We start from the raw sequence: 15,080 nt of genomic DNA, 5'->3' as shown, positions 1-15,080 counted from the left end.
ACACAGTAAGTTCTTTAAGAGGAGAAACTATTTGAATTTTTTTCACTTTGTATCTCTAGTGAATAGCATGGTGCCTTTCATGTAGTTGGTTAAATTTAATTGAAAACATGACAGATTTAGGCTCCTCCTTTGTTGGGTTACCGATTGTGAAGAAGACATATTTAGAACTAATTTATGAATTACACATGGACATTAGTCTCATTGTCACAGTTCCTTAGCTTAATCACTCACATTTTCCCCCAGAATGAACTTTGAATGACCTCAAGGGATGACAATTTCCCATCATTGAGGGTATTTATGTTTTTAGGTAGAGCCAGGAGTGAAGGGATAGGAATTAAAAGCGGGATTTCATTAGTGTTGGGATCTCCTAGGTGAAGAAATTCCCTCTTCCAATGCGGGTCAGCACCTTCTCTGTTACTAAGACTCTTAGAGAATTGCCTAGAGTTATGAGAAGTTAAATGAACTTGCTGAGAGTCACATAGTCAGTATGTGAAATAACAGAACTTGAACTCAGATCATTCTGGCTTTGAGGCAACTTCTCCATCACTGTGCTATATGCTGCCTTGAGCATCAGCTCACACTGATAGAATCAGCACAAACCTTCCCAAGGGGACTGTGTCACAAGGGATAACACTCATTTGGTGCATGAGTTCTTTGTTTAAGAAAAAAAATCAGCCTCCTCACCCTACTGTAGATTCATCACGTATTTAGGAAAGGAATTATTCTATTGACATTCTTTCTAGGGGAAAAAGAAAAGCTATCTCTCTCGGTGGAAAGAAATGGGAGCCACCTTGCTATAATTCCTTCTGGGTGTCCCCTTGTACACGCATAGCAGTGAGGAGGAAGTACAATATACTGGTTTTTCAAACACTCATGATCAATGTCCCTTGTCATCCCTACAGCTATCGCTTGTTCGACCTTGCAACATCTCTATTTTTTCCTGACTCAGTGCCCCTCCCCACTCTTCCTCTTTTCCTTTTTATAAACATGCTAATTTTCATTTTCAGAAACTATCTGCTTTGTGTGTATGTGTGTGTGTGTACGGAGACATTAAAAAAATCAAAGATGTACATTAGAACATACTAACTTTAAGAGATAGCTAAGAGGTTATTAATATTCCTTAAACTGAAGGGTTGGACAGAATGTGAGAAAGTTGCAAGTCAGAATGCTAATAGCGTCAAGGTATAGAAAAAATGGAAAAGTAGCAAGAGATAAAGACAGAGAAACTCAATGTGGCTGATGGAATATTGAAAACCTTCTTAAGACAGAACTGTTACAAATTGGATGCTACCTTCAGGCCTTTCTATCTCCCATTCTTGTATTTCATCTCTTCTCCTGATATTCATTCTGAAGTATTTCCTCTTATAGAAAGGAGGGAGGTATTTTTCAAACTCAAGAGCCTAATTAGGCACAAGGTTCTCTCTCCTTTCTCTGCTGCATTAAAACTCCAGCTTCTCTCTTCTATGCTTTCTACAATAGAGGCCTTTATAATCAAGGGGTGCATCAGCAGGGAACTGCCCTTGCTTATTGTATCCAAATGGGAACTATGGAGACAAAATAGACCCAAGTTCAAGTGCTGCTGTGCACAGTCTTTGGGGGTGTTTTTGTCTAATGAGCAATCAGCCTCCATATTGGAAATAAACTGAATGAATTGTGAAGCTCCCAGACACTACACACCTTCAATCCCCACAACCACCTGAGGCAATACAATCAATGCTAGTTGTGTCATCTTAAGAGGAAAGTTTCCTTCTTTTCGGTTTTCATTGAGCCACAGGATTTGAATCCTAGATAATCTCAGATCTGGTTGGTTTTTTGGTATGCTTGGGGAGAAAGGATGGCCCTGGGTAGGAGGGAGAGCCAAGACTTTCTGTTAGGACATAACACGTTTATTGGGCTGACCTGAATCCTATAGAGTCCAAAGGAAAGGTTCAACAGCCTGTATCAGGTGAACCAGGATTTTAAGACCTACTCAAGGTCCCAATAAGTTATAATTAGTCAGCCTCTTTCAAGATTAGGGTTTTGTTTTGTTTTTTTTTAAATGAAAGGGATTTTAATGATTCTGAAGTTTCTCTCTCTCTCCCCCACCCCCACTCCAGTCTTACTACGGATGACGAAAATGAAACTAATAAAACTTAAATGACTTTAGGTTCACAAATTTTCAGAGTTGAGAGGAACATCAAAGACCACCTAGTCTAACTTATACATGAAAAAGAAATCTCTTTATAATACACTTGATGAATTTGCTTTTTGAAAAGATTCCAAGGGAAGGCAACCTCAATTACCCCCTGGTACAAGTATACTGCACAGTTTAAAATGTAGGAAGTTTTTCCTTATGCAGAATCTAAATTTCCCTACTTACAACTTCTATCCTTTGTTCTTAGTTCTGCCCTCTGGGATCAGAATACTTCTTCTACTTGATAGTCCTGCTTGAAGCAGTTGTGAACACACTTCTCCTCAGCCTTCCCCAAGTCTTTTTCTTCTTTAGGCTAAACTTACTCATTTCCTTCAGTTGATTCATATTTGGTGTGATCTTGCTTAGGGCTCCACCTTATCAATGTCCCTCCTAAAATGAGATGCCCAGAACTGAATAAATATTCTTCCCTTTGTCAGATTAAAACAGAATACAATGGGTCAATTACCTCTTTAGGTCTGGACACTATTTATCCAACAATAAACATTTACAATGCTTCTCTTAATTCAGCCTAACATTGCATTAGCTTTTTTTCTGGCTGGCATATCACACCGTTGACTTGCTTTGAGTTTGCAGTTCATTAAAAGCACCCAATCTTTTTCAGACAAACTGCTATATAGTGAACCAAATCTTTCACTTCCTATGATTGTGAAATTAATTTTTAAATCTTTGCATTTATCAATTTTCTCCCTAGTCGACTCAATACAGATGTTCCTATTTGCCAATATGTATTAATTTATCTATTTTGCCTAAGATCACATGGGTAGGAAGGGTAAAATTTGAACTAAAGTTCAAAGATTCCAAGAACAATGTTCTTTCCATGCTGTCCCAAAAATATGAATAAAATGGAGAGGAAGGGAAAAGGAAAAGATTGTGCCAAGGACTAAGTGAAAGCTGGACTCCCAAGTGAGGTGTCCATTAAAACGACCCTCTCTGTTGAAATGCAATGGTTTTATTTTAAAGAAGCTTCTATTAACTGCTCTAAGGAGCAGCTGATTACTTAAAAATTCTTGAATTCATCTGCCTTAAACCCTCGTCTTGAGTGCACTCCTGAAAAGCTTTGTACTTTGTGTGAAAATCACAGACTTTCTGTGTATTTAGTTGTGAATACTCATGGTTTCATTATATTCAAGCCAAGATTGGTTTTGGTCAAACTTTTGTACGGCTTTAACTTGCTAAATATTAAGCCTTCAGCAAGTGGGAAGATTTATAAAGGATACATTTTCTTGCTATACTCTTTAAAAAGCACCTGAAGAAAAATGTTAGCTTAACAACTTAACAACAACACCTTTCCTTTGGTCCTTTCCCTGGTTTGGAAAGCTTGGAGCAGGCCTAGGGCTAATCTGTTACCTTGACACTGCATTAACTACTTAGCCATCTCTAATGCCCCGAGCTATAGTCCAAAGCTTTCAACTTTAAGAGGGACAGAACAAGAATTCTAAAACCAGACCCTCTTGGCTAGAGACACTAGTTGAACAAGCCAGGAAAAATAAGTCGGACTGACAACAAAAACTTCCTGCACAGAGCTCTTTGTTTCTCACTGCCAGGCAAAATGAAAACAATAAACTCACAGGCAAAGCTCCTGATGAGGTCCTGCCATCATTCTGGATCTGCCTCAGGAGCTGGCCCGGGCTGGCTGGCCTTCGATATCTAGGAGGAGGGAGGGTGCAGGCCCTTCTCCATGCAGCTGGGAGGGGGCGGAATATAAAGGTGGGATATGAGCTGACTATGCTCTAAATTTCATCTTTATGGGAAACTATCCTTGTGTAGCAGAAAGAGTTGTGCTGGGAGTCAGAAGATGGATTGAAATCCCAGCTCTGCCACTTATTATTAGCTGAATGACTTTGGACAAACCATTAAACTTTTCTCCGCTTCGGTTTTCTCATTTGTGAAATGGTGATTATATTCTCTGAATTCCAAACAGTTGTGAGGTTCAGTATTAGGTTATGGTGTATAGAAAATGCAATGAACAGATTAGCCTTTAAACAATTCTTAGGTTCTACCTCAGACCCATTCGTTTTGAAGAACTGACAAAAAGGGAAAAAAACAGTTATAGAAGGGATTGTTTGAGGATCAATGTGCTGACGGCACCGTGCATTGACCCATTCTTGAAAACTGTAACTATATGCAAAGTGCCACTAAGCTGTGCATACTCTTTAACCTTGTCATAGAACTACTGGAGATAGACCTCAAAAATATCAGAGAAAGGGCCCATATGTAAGAAAGCACTTATATAAAGGTATGCAAATTACTTGGGACAAGCAATAATCTTGATACAGCAATACATCTACCATCACTAAGCTAAGAAATAATAGACTTTGACCTGATGAAACTGTATTGAGCTGGTTTCCCATCTTTAATTAGTTTTCTGTCAGTAGAATGCTGGATTTTGTGCTACACACATATTTTGTTGTTCCCTTTTGTTGAGTATTTAATTCTGTGGTTTTTAAAAGTGGCCAAATACTTCAAGGAAATGTGCAAAAATGATAGCTCTTAAACAGCACACTTGAATGACTATTAGATATAGTGGCTGTTGGTGTTGGGAAATCAGGAGTTTCAAGAATCATTCAAGACCACAATGAAATAGTCCCACCAAATCACAAATGAATATATGATTAAAAACAAACAAACAAACAAAACCAACACAATGCTACACAGCAGTCTGATTAATACTCAGAAGATAAAGAACTTCAAAGAGAGCCCTAAGCCAGATGGGTTGTTATGGATTCCTGTACAGTATGGTACAGGATTCTTGAAGTTGGAAAGACAACAGAAAGACATGTTTAAAAAAGTTGCAAACTATTACTTTGAAGGAAAAAATTATTATGGACAATAGAAAGATGGAAATACTGTAGATTAGAAAAGGTACTATTTTCACAATATTCCCTTTTTCATTCAAGGCTATACTGAAATCACTGTCAGAAGAATTTCAGGTGAGTCAATAGGTTCTGGGCATCTTCATTAGACCATAAAGCAGCCACTCAAAAGAATGTTTGGGAGATTTTTTTGTACTTCTGGTGAGCCTGAAACTCTCATTCCTAACAAAATAATTATGAATCATGACAAGCATATTAATATACTAAGGAGCAAAATAATTCCAGCATCATAGAAATTCTTTAATGGAGATGAAATACTGCCACATGGATCTGAACCATGTTCCTGCTAGGAAAGGTCAAGAAATTTATTCTAGAGATGGAGATAAATATACCTCAATGGACTGGAAATTCACCTGATTTAAGTACTATTGAAAACTCATGGGGTCTAATCAAGGCTAGACTTGTAAAAATGTTCCATTTGCTGAAGGTATGCTGAATATCCAATGTGATAAAAGTGTGGTTTCATGATGAAGAATTAAAGAATGTATCAAAATCTTATGAATTCAATGCCACATCTTGTAAAACAAGTAATTTCATCAAAAGGAAGACATAGTACATACTAAACATTTTTAAGATGTAAAAAATTGTAAGTTAATTTTATGGCAATAAGTTTAATAATTTTACTTTATCACAAGTAATTTGTATACTTCCATATCAGTATTTTTAAAATATAGTAAAGATTTGAGAAAAGGAAATCCCTCAATTGGTAATTGGCTGATCAAATTATGGTATGTGAATATAATGGAATATTATTAGCTGTAACAAGTGAAAAAAATGGTCTGATTCAGAAAAATCTGGAAGTTCCTAGATTAATTGATGCAGGGTAAAGAGAAAAAACTTAGGATAAAAGATTTTATGATGACTTTTCAACATTGCAAAGGAAGACAACTGTGAAAGAGTGAAGAAATATGATCAATGCAACGACCAAATAGGTTTCAGAAAGACTGAGAATGAATTACGCTCCTTCTACTCTCATCCCATTGAGGAGAGAATCAAAGAACAAGAGGTGCAGAACTACAGAAGAAGGCGTATATTTTCTGATGTGGCCAGTGTGGGTTGTTTTTAAATTTTGTTTTGTTCTTGCTTGGAATATATACATATACATACACATACACATACACATATACATATACATATACATACACATATACATATACATATACACATACACATACACATACACATACATATACATATACACACATACACATGTACATACATATACACATATACACTCATATATATATTTACAACATGGGGGCTTTTACTGTGGTGGTAGGGAGAGAGTTAAGGGAGGTAGCCATAGTGGTACCAAAAAAAAAGAAGAGAAAGAGAATCAATGAAACATTTTAAAAACAATTAGAAGAGGGCAGAAGGAAGTTAAAGTGACATGGACAAGCAGGGCAGTGTTGGGACTATCCAGTCAAATTGATCATATACTTAAGCTTCACATAATAGAGATTTGCAATTTGATATATAGTCTTCTTTTTCTGTTCTTCTGTGCATATGGAAATTTTTTTTTGTTTCATCAAGTTTATGAAGTAAATACAAATTTAAAAAAATGAATAGGAAAGGTCAGCTATTCTTGTTATTATTCCAAATACTCTTAGCATAATTACATATTATTATTATTATTATTATTATTACTTTAACCTAACCTCCTTGGCCTGCTCCTCCAAGGACAGTTCTTCAGTCCACCTTAGTTACTCTGACTTCATGCTCCCTCCCCTGTAAAGCACCCTCTAAATCCCTCCAGTATGAATGGATCTAATAGAATTTTGTACTAACCTTATGCATTTATCATATTCTAATTTCTGTGTTTTGTTCTAATTTGTATATCTTTCTTATCTCTCCTACTAGATGGTAAGCTCACCAAAGGCAGTGATTTTGATTTAATATTTGTATGCCCTATAGCAAGAAGCAGTGTAATCTAATGCACAGAAGACTGGTTTTCGAATCAGGAAGAAGTGGGTTCAAATTCTACCTCTTTCTAGCTACATGATTCTGAGAAAGTTGCTTAAACTCTTCATGCATCAGGAAACTCTGTAATCAAACAAAGATGAATTTATTGGGTACTTCCAGTGTATTAATTACTGAGCTAGATGCTGGGCATATAGAAACAAAAATATAACAGTGCCTCCCCTCTTTCTCATTATTGCAGAGGGGGCAGCCCTGTCCAGTCTCAGAGGTACATCATTATAGTTATGGACAGTTGAACTGCTATGTCCAGGAATGGTCTCTGTCCTTTGAATCAACACTTTTGCCTTCCTGTTTGCTTCTCAGATGCTGGGAAGGGAAAAGGCCAATTGTTACTAATGTGAAACCATTATATCTTTCCTGCCTTTCCAACAGCTGTTGGCTCCAATGGGTAGGGAAAAAGATAGTCACCTCTCCCTTGCCTCTCTTCTCTTCTTCTCCTATATCTGACTCTTCAGTCCTAAACTTTGGTGGGTTTTTCTCCAAAGCCTTCTCAAGTTCAATTCATCCATCCCTCTTTCAAGACACCAAAACTACGTTTTCCAGAAGAATATGATCTTAGTCCACAGAGACTTATCCCACCCTTGAAGATGTCTCCAAGGATGCTACAGTCTAAACTGAAGGGTTGTAAAATAAGAGAACTTAGCTCCAGAGGGAGTTGAACCAATTGATTTCTAAATTCCCTTTGAGATATAAAATTCCATGAATCTATCAATTTTGTTAGTTCATTTGTTCCAGAGTGTGACTAGAGTTGCAAATTCACACAACTTACTCTTCTTGCCCTCCTCTCTCTCTCTCTCTCTCTCTCTCTCTCTCTCTCTCTCTCTCTCTCTCTCTCTCTCTCTCTCTCTCTTCCTCTCTCTTTCCCTACTGACACAGGCACTTGCATGTAGCCTTGCAGACTGGTCCTGTAGTTACCTTGTTAGGTGAAATTGGCATTTTCTGCTTGCAGACTCTATTTACAACTTGTGACAGCCTAGAGGAGGCTAGTTGATCTAGAGGTCACTGAGAAAATCAGGAACATCGAGGTTCACTTATGAATGAGCTTTTTTCACTTTCTTGAGTATTCAAAACTACATTTTATTATTTGCCATTGGCCAGAGATTATCCTAATATATTATTTTTGTTGAGTATTTTATAGAGGTATGTGTTTATATAATTTAAAAGTATTTTTAAATTGTTTTGCTTGGCTTGCCAATGCTATATTAATTTAGCATTATTATCATAATGCTAATAATGATGATGATGATAGAGATGATCTTGATGGCAAGCTTATACCCTAATGTTTTTAAAAAATTATAAAAGCAGTTACTTCAACTCACCTATGCACTAGAACATTAAATATAAAAAAGGATAGCTATTTGCCTCAGGATCAAATCTATATGAACTCCATTGGGCAAGATGAAAATAATTATCCCCACCATCCTGTCTGCTGCTCTAGTTTTTCTGAAGATGTTTTCAGTGAGCCTACAGAAGATGCTTTCTGGTAGAACCAGTTTTACCATTATATATGGAAGATCCTCCGAATGACAAGCCCTATCCTCAGACCTAGGGATTCTTCTGGTCAAGGAGTTTACAGTTTAGATGGAAATTCAAAATAAACATACAAAGGTATTTAAGTGACAATGGAAAAAATTATGATGATGATGATAATATTTAGGATGATGATGATGACAACCCCATATTTCTCCAGCACTTTAAGGTTTATGTGATGGGCAAACACTTTGTCCTCTGACAGCACATCAACATCCTGTCCTAACTTCATTTGCTTAATTTGCATTCTGACGTTCATTGTGCTTGGAAAGACAATAAATGTAGAACAGTGATGTTAGAAGTGGGATAGGCTTTTGAAGGTGAAAGAAAATGGATGACATGGGAAACTGAGAGTAGGATTGATCAGAAATACGTCTGACTCTTCGTGATCCCATGGACCATAGCAAGCCAGTAATGTCCACGGGCCTTTCTTGGCAAAGATATTGGAGTGGTTTGCCATTTTCTTCTCCAGTGGATTAAGGGAAACAGAAGTTAAGTGACTTGCCCAGGGTCACATAGCTAGTCTGAGGCCACATTTGAACTCAGGTCTTCCTGACTCCTGACTCCAGGCCCAATGAGCCACCTAGCTGCCTCCAAGACTGAGGTAGACAGGCAGTTTATATCCATGGGGAAACTTCCCTGAACCCTGCTTGATATTATAGGGACAGAGACAAAAAATTAAATATATGCCTTTGAGTGAGCTAGAGATCCTGGAGTAGGGCTAAGACCAGATACTGGATTGTTTCTGTAGTTGTTTATGCAATTCTCTGGGAGAGATGGTGGAGTTCCCTATGTTTATATATCTCATCAGCAGATTGACCACTAATCTACCAGGGAGGTTTGTAGCAAGTGAAAAAGCCATGGGTAAATAGCTTTGCCAAAGCCTCTGTGAGAAGGAAGGCCAGGGAACAAATTTCTGGGCTTTAGGAGTTATCTCTTGCTGAGTAATTGAGGCTGGAACTGAAGGAGGATCATGTGCTCAGGACCTGGAATACCCCAGGTTGTTGTTCAGTCATTTCAATACTGTCTTACCCTTTGTGACCCTATTTGGCATTTTCTTGGCAAAGATAACGGAGTGATTTGCCATGTCCTTCTTCAGCTCATTTTACAGATCAGGAAACTGAAGCAAACAAAGTTAAGTGACTTGCTCAGGGTCATATAGCTAGTAAGTGTCTGAGGCCATATTTGAACTCAGGAAGATGAGTCTTCCTAACTCTAGGCCCTGCACTTTATTCACTGTATCATCCACTGTAGTAACAATGATGTTTGCAGCTGCTATGGAGGTGTAAGGCCAATAACACCAGCACACAGGAGGGTTGCTAGCACAGGTTCTTTGATCTACTTGCCTAAAGGAAAGCAATTGTAAAGGGTTTACACACAATCTCACTTTAATTAAACATACATATATCATTCACTTAGTTCAGGGGAAAAACAGCACCCTGAACATCAGAGCAAATATAATCAGAAATTACAAACAGAGAAAATAACATGAATCAATAGGCAGGCTTCTAACTGTCTGTCCATAGAAATACATATATAGTTACCAGAGAGAGAAGCACCAACATCTGGGTTTTCAAAGCTGGGGGGTTCCTTGATGGCTACCCAGAGTCTTGTCTGGCCAAATCACAGGAGCACTATTCCAATGAGTGAACCCCCACAGCAAAATGCTAACCTCAGAATATACATATACTTCTTCAGGGTCAGAGGGCATCACCACCATGTGACTCAAACTCATGTGACTTAGGCTTTCTTGTAACTTAAGCAGGTCATCAAAGACTCTTGATTCAATCAAAGGCAAGGCTCAATTAAAGGCACTTGATTGCCTTAGTGCTGAGAAGCACTCCAAAAGAAAAAACAGCAAAAAGTCTAAATGGCCATGGATCCTGGAACAAATAGAGACAGTATACTTTGTGATCCCATCACATAATAACTTATTAGTAAGGTAGCCACCCAGTCTTAAATAAAACATATCATTCAGTATATCTTATAGCATTTCTCAGAATGCCCACACAGCATATATCATTGTTCAATAAACTAAACCATAATGTTCACAGTAACATCCTTAAGTAAAACATCATTCAGTAGCATTCCCCAAAATACTTGTTTACACAAGAAAGGGGTCCCAGGCCAGGGTCTTTCCTAGCATAACATATCATCCTTAAGGGGTGGCAGAAAATACAAATACCACCCCCTCCCAGGCCACAGCAAGTTACAATTTCTTCTGTCAATACAGAATGTTAAAGCAAAGTTCTTCTTGGGGATGTGTCCTTCTCCTCACACTGCCATTGCAGGCTTCCTCCTGGCACTCTCAGGTTCAGGCATGCTATAATGAGCAAAGTCTCAACACAAACAAAAAATTCCAAATAAAATTCTCTTGTAGGTGTGTCCTCCCCACACTGCTCCAGCCCATGCTTCAAGTCCTGAGAGGTAGCTGGACAACAAAGCCAACAGGGTGGAGTCCTTTGGGGTCCATGGGCACTTGCCCCCACCCACCGTAGACAACTCCACTCTCCCCCTGGGTTCCAAACTGTCCCAGGGGAGGCAGCAGAAAAGCACAAATAGAGCCTTGCTGCAAAGTTTTCATCTTGCCCCTGGGCTGCATTCTGAGGTCTAATGTTCCTCCTCCTCCTGCAGGAGCTGGCTGCTCCTGGCTTCTGCCTGAGTCCTCATGTAGGCAGCTCTGCACTTTTGCTCTCTCCTCACCAAGGTCAGCTGGCAGGAAGTCCTCCACTCCTGCTGGGTTGATATGCAGGCAGCTGTCCACTCTTGCTCCAGGGTTCCATTCCAAGCTCTTACTCTCTGGCTTTTGAATACAATACCCTTTCAGAGTGTTCACCCCCCACTAGCATAGTCCAAGGATGGGTTAATCCACTCAAGTTCTGGTTCTGGCCATCCCTACCTCCCCTAAGCCTCTGCTTCTTTTCCTCCCATAGCTGCTGCTCCAGCCTGTCTCCTCCAGAGTGGTAGTAGGACAGGGAAAGAGAAGGAGAGGTTATCTCCCAGGAGCCCTGCTCTAGGCACCTGGGAAACCACTCTCATCACTGCTACTTGCCTGTTTTCCCTCAGACCACTGCTGTTTCTGGGGCTCCACAGAACCATAGCCAAGTATAAAGAGCAACCCAATAATTGGGAAACATCCATCCACTATCCCTGTTCCCCAAAACCCCATACTTTCCTTTTAATTTGCATATCCCTGCTGACTATGCCATTTTGTAACAACAATGTTACCTGCAGCTACTTGGAGGTGTAAGGCCAATAACACCAGCACACAGGAGGGCTGCTAGCACAGCTCATACATATATCATTCACTTAGTTCAAGGGAAAAAGTCAGTACCCTGAACTTCAGAGAAAAGACAAACAGAAATTACAAGCAGAAATTATGTTAACAGAGCAAATAACACAAATCAGCAGACAGGTCTTCTAACTGTCTGTCCATAGAAATTCATACATAGTTACGAGAGAGAGAAGCACCAACATCTGGGTTTTCAAAGCTGGATGGCTTCTTAATGGCTACCCAGAGTCTTGTCTGGCCAAATCACAGGAACACTCTTCCAATGAGTGAGCCCCAAAGCAAAATGCTAACCTCAGAGTATACATACACTTCTTCAGGGCCAGAGGACATCACCACCATGTGACTCAAACTCATTCGACTTAGGCTTTCTTGTAACTTAAGCAGGTCATCAAAGATTCTCAATTCAGTCAAAGGCAAGGCTCAATCAAAGGCACTTGATTGCCTTAGTCTGAGAAGCACTCCAAAAGCAAAAAACAGCAAAAAGTCCCACTTTGCTTGCCATTACATCCACCTATCCCAGGTGCATTGATAGTCACATGTTTTCATTCTAATATCCTGATTACAAAACCTATAGTCAAACTTGTCTACATATCAACCTTAACAAAAATGTAGCTGAGGCAACATGAAATTGGGAGTTTCTCTAGTTAGGATGGGGGTCTACGAGCCGCGATCTGATTGGGTGGTCCCTTTAGATAGATGAAAGAAGAGACATACTACTCACACACCAAAAAATAGCACAAAAGCATTCTCTGAGAGTCAGAGGGAAGCACAGAAGCTTGGTAGTTCCTCAGATATGTATTCTGGTATTAGATGATGCATTGGCAGGTGGGGCTTAATTATCTGTCCATGCTTTGGAGATGACTGCTGAAAAGAAGTTGGCACTGGTTACAGTTACCCACTTGGTATCACAGTTACAAACAGCATTTCTCAAAAAAAAACAAAACAAAAAAAAAAAAAAAACAAAAAACTCTGAGGTTACTTTAAATAACACCCCCATTTTACAGATGAGGAAACTAAGGCCCAGTCAGGTGACCTTTCCATGGTAACACAACTAATAAATACATAGTTTGGATTCAAACCCAATTTTTCTGCTTTCAAATCCATTGCTCTTCCCATTACTCCATCCTATCTCTTGAATTATGTGACTAAGTTCCAGAAGGAATGTTGGAGACAGGAAGTGTTACTAGAGATTGAAGGAGGGAAAAATCAGCTCCCTTGGATCCATTAGGGAGAGCCTCATGGAGAAAGACAGACTTGAATTAGGAATGGAAGAATGGCTAGAACTTGGATTGATAGTGAGGAGGGGAAATACATTTAAAACTGTAGGAATAATAAAAGCAAAAGGCCTATCATTTTATTCCCTTACAATGAATATCTCTCCTTAGTTACAGGACAAAGCCTCAGGAAGGAGACAGTGGGATTTGTTGGAATGAACACTGGCTTTGGAGTCACAGCATGAGGGTTCAAAGCTCATCTTTGCTATTAACCATCTGCATGACCTTGTCACTTCTCATTTCTGGGCCTCCCTTTATTCATCTGTAAGATGGATCAATTGGGCAAGATACTTTCTAGTTTAGTTCTAAATCCTGTGACCTGGCTGCTATTGCCCAAAGAAGGGAAACATTTTTTTCAGTCAATAAACATGTACTAAGCAACTACTTTGTTCCAACTATTTTATGTGTAATCTCCAGGACTGTGCTAAGTGTGGGGAATACAAATACAAAAACAAAACTAAAAGACAATCTCTGCCCTCAAGGAGCTTACAGTCTAATTGGAGAAGACAATACCCAAAGGAAAACTGTAAAGGAAGGGAGGGTAAAATTTGAAATTATTTTGAATTATTTTATATCTCTTTGATATTTACTTACTTATATGTATGTTGTATGAATCCCACTCACTATCCCCTAATACATTGTAAGGTCCTTGATGCCAATTTTTATGTTTGAATCTCAGCATCTAGTAAAGTTCAGGCACATAGTATATACTTAAATGCTTGTGGTTGAAATAAAGTTCCAACTTAACTGATAAAGGTCCTAAAACCACACAAACTTTCCTGGGTGGCCAAGTGTCTGTTACCCTGAATGTACCTGAAACTTTTCTAGACTCTGTAGAGCATATGAATGAAAATAATGTTTAAGTGAAACAAATAATTACAGGGGGTTCTTGTCCCATGAGTTCAAATTGCATTGAAAATTACCCCTGTGCTGGTTCAATATTAGGAAAACTATTAGTGTAATGACCATATCAATAACAAAACCAACAGAAATCATGTGATTATCTCAATAGATGCAGAAAAGGCTTTTGAAAAGATACGGCACTCATTCCTATTAAAAATACTAGAGAGCATAGGAATAAATGGAGCTTTCCTTAACATGATAAGTAGTGTCTCCTTAAAATCTTTAGCAACCATTATCTGTAACACGGATATGCTAGAAGCCTTCCTAAGAAGATCAAGGATGAAACAAGAGTGCCCATTATTACCATGATTATTTAATATTGTACTAAAAATATAAGTTACAACAATAAAAGAAGAAAAAGAAATTGAAGAAATTAGACTAGGCAATGAGGAATCAAAACTATCACTCTTTGTAAATGATATGGTGGTATATTTAAAGAATCCTAGAGAATCAACTAAAAAAACTACTTGAAATAATTAACAACTTCAGCAAATTTTCAGGATGTAAAATAAACCCACATAAATCATCAGTATTTTCATATATTACAAACAAAGCTTTTAAAATAAATGTAGGCAATAGAAAATATTTGGGAGTCTACTCGCCAAGACAAACCCTGGAACTCTGTGAACACAATTACAAAACACTTTCTCATGCAAATAAAGGCAGATCTAAATGACTGGGAAAATATCAATTGTTCATGGGCTAATATAATAAAAATGACAATTATACCTAAATTAATTTACTTATTCAGTGTCATAGCAATCAAACTACCAAAAATAATTTTATAGAACTAGGAAAAACAACAACAAAATTCATCTGGAAGAACAAAAGGTCAAGAATATCAAAGGAATTAATGAAAAAAAATGTAAAAGAAGGTGGCCTAGCTGTACCAGATGTAAAACTATATTATAAAGCAGCAATCATTGAAACTATTTGGTACCGGCTAAGTAATAGGGTGGTGGATCAGTGGAATAGATTAGATACACAAGACACAATAATAAATGACCGTAATAAAGTACTGTTTGATAAACCCA

General features: G+C 38.3%; 1 long non-coding RNA gene across 1 annotated transcript in view; it reads left to right on the top strand.

The window, feature by feature from the left end:
- Positions 1-13,574, top strand: part of LOC118854380 — an 84,576-nt gene extending 71,002 nt beyond the window's left edge. Inside the window, exon 4 of the long non-coding RNA XR_005010715.1 lies at positions 13,255-13,574. This is a non-coding gene — a long non-coding RNA (uncharacterized LOC118854380). The remainder of the gene's footprint in view (positions 1-13,254) is intronic.
- Positions 13,575-15,080: the final 1,506 nt, after the last annotated feature.

Source organism: Trichosurus vulpecula, chromosome 6 (assembly GCF_011100635.1).
Source record: "Trichosurus vulpecula isolate mTriVul1 chromosome 6, mTriVul1.pri, whole genome shotgun sequence".
In the NCBI taxonomy this organism is placed as follows: domain Eukaryota; kingdom Metazoa; phylum Chordata; class Mammalia; order Diprotodontia; family Phalangeridae; genus Trichosurus; species Trichosurus vulpecula.
The sequence above is the reverse complement of the archived record's forward strand: the minus strand, read 5'-3'. Positions and strand labels throughout refer to the sequence as shown.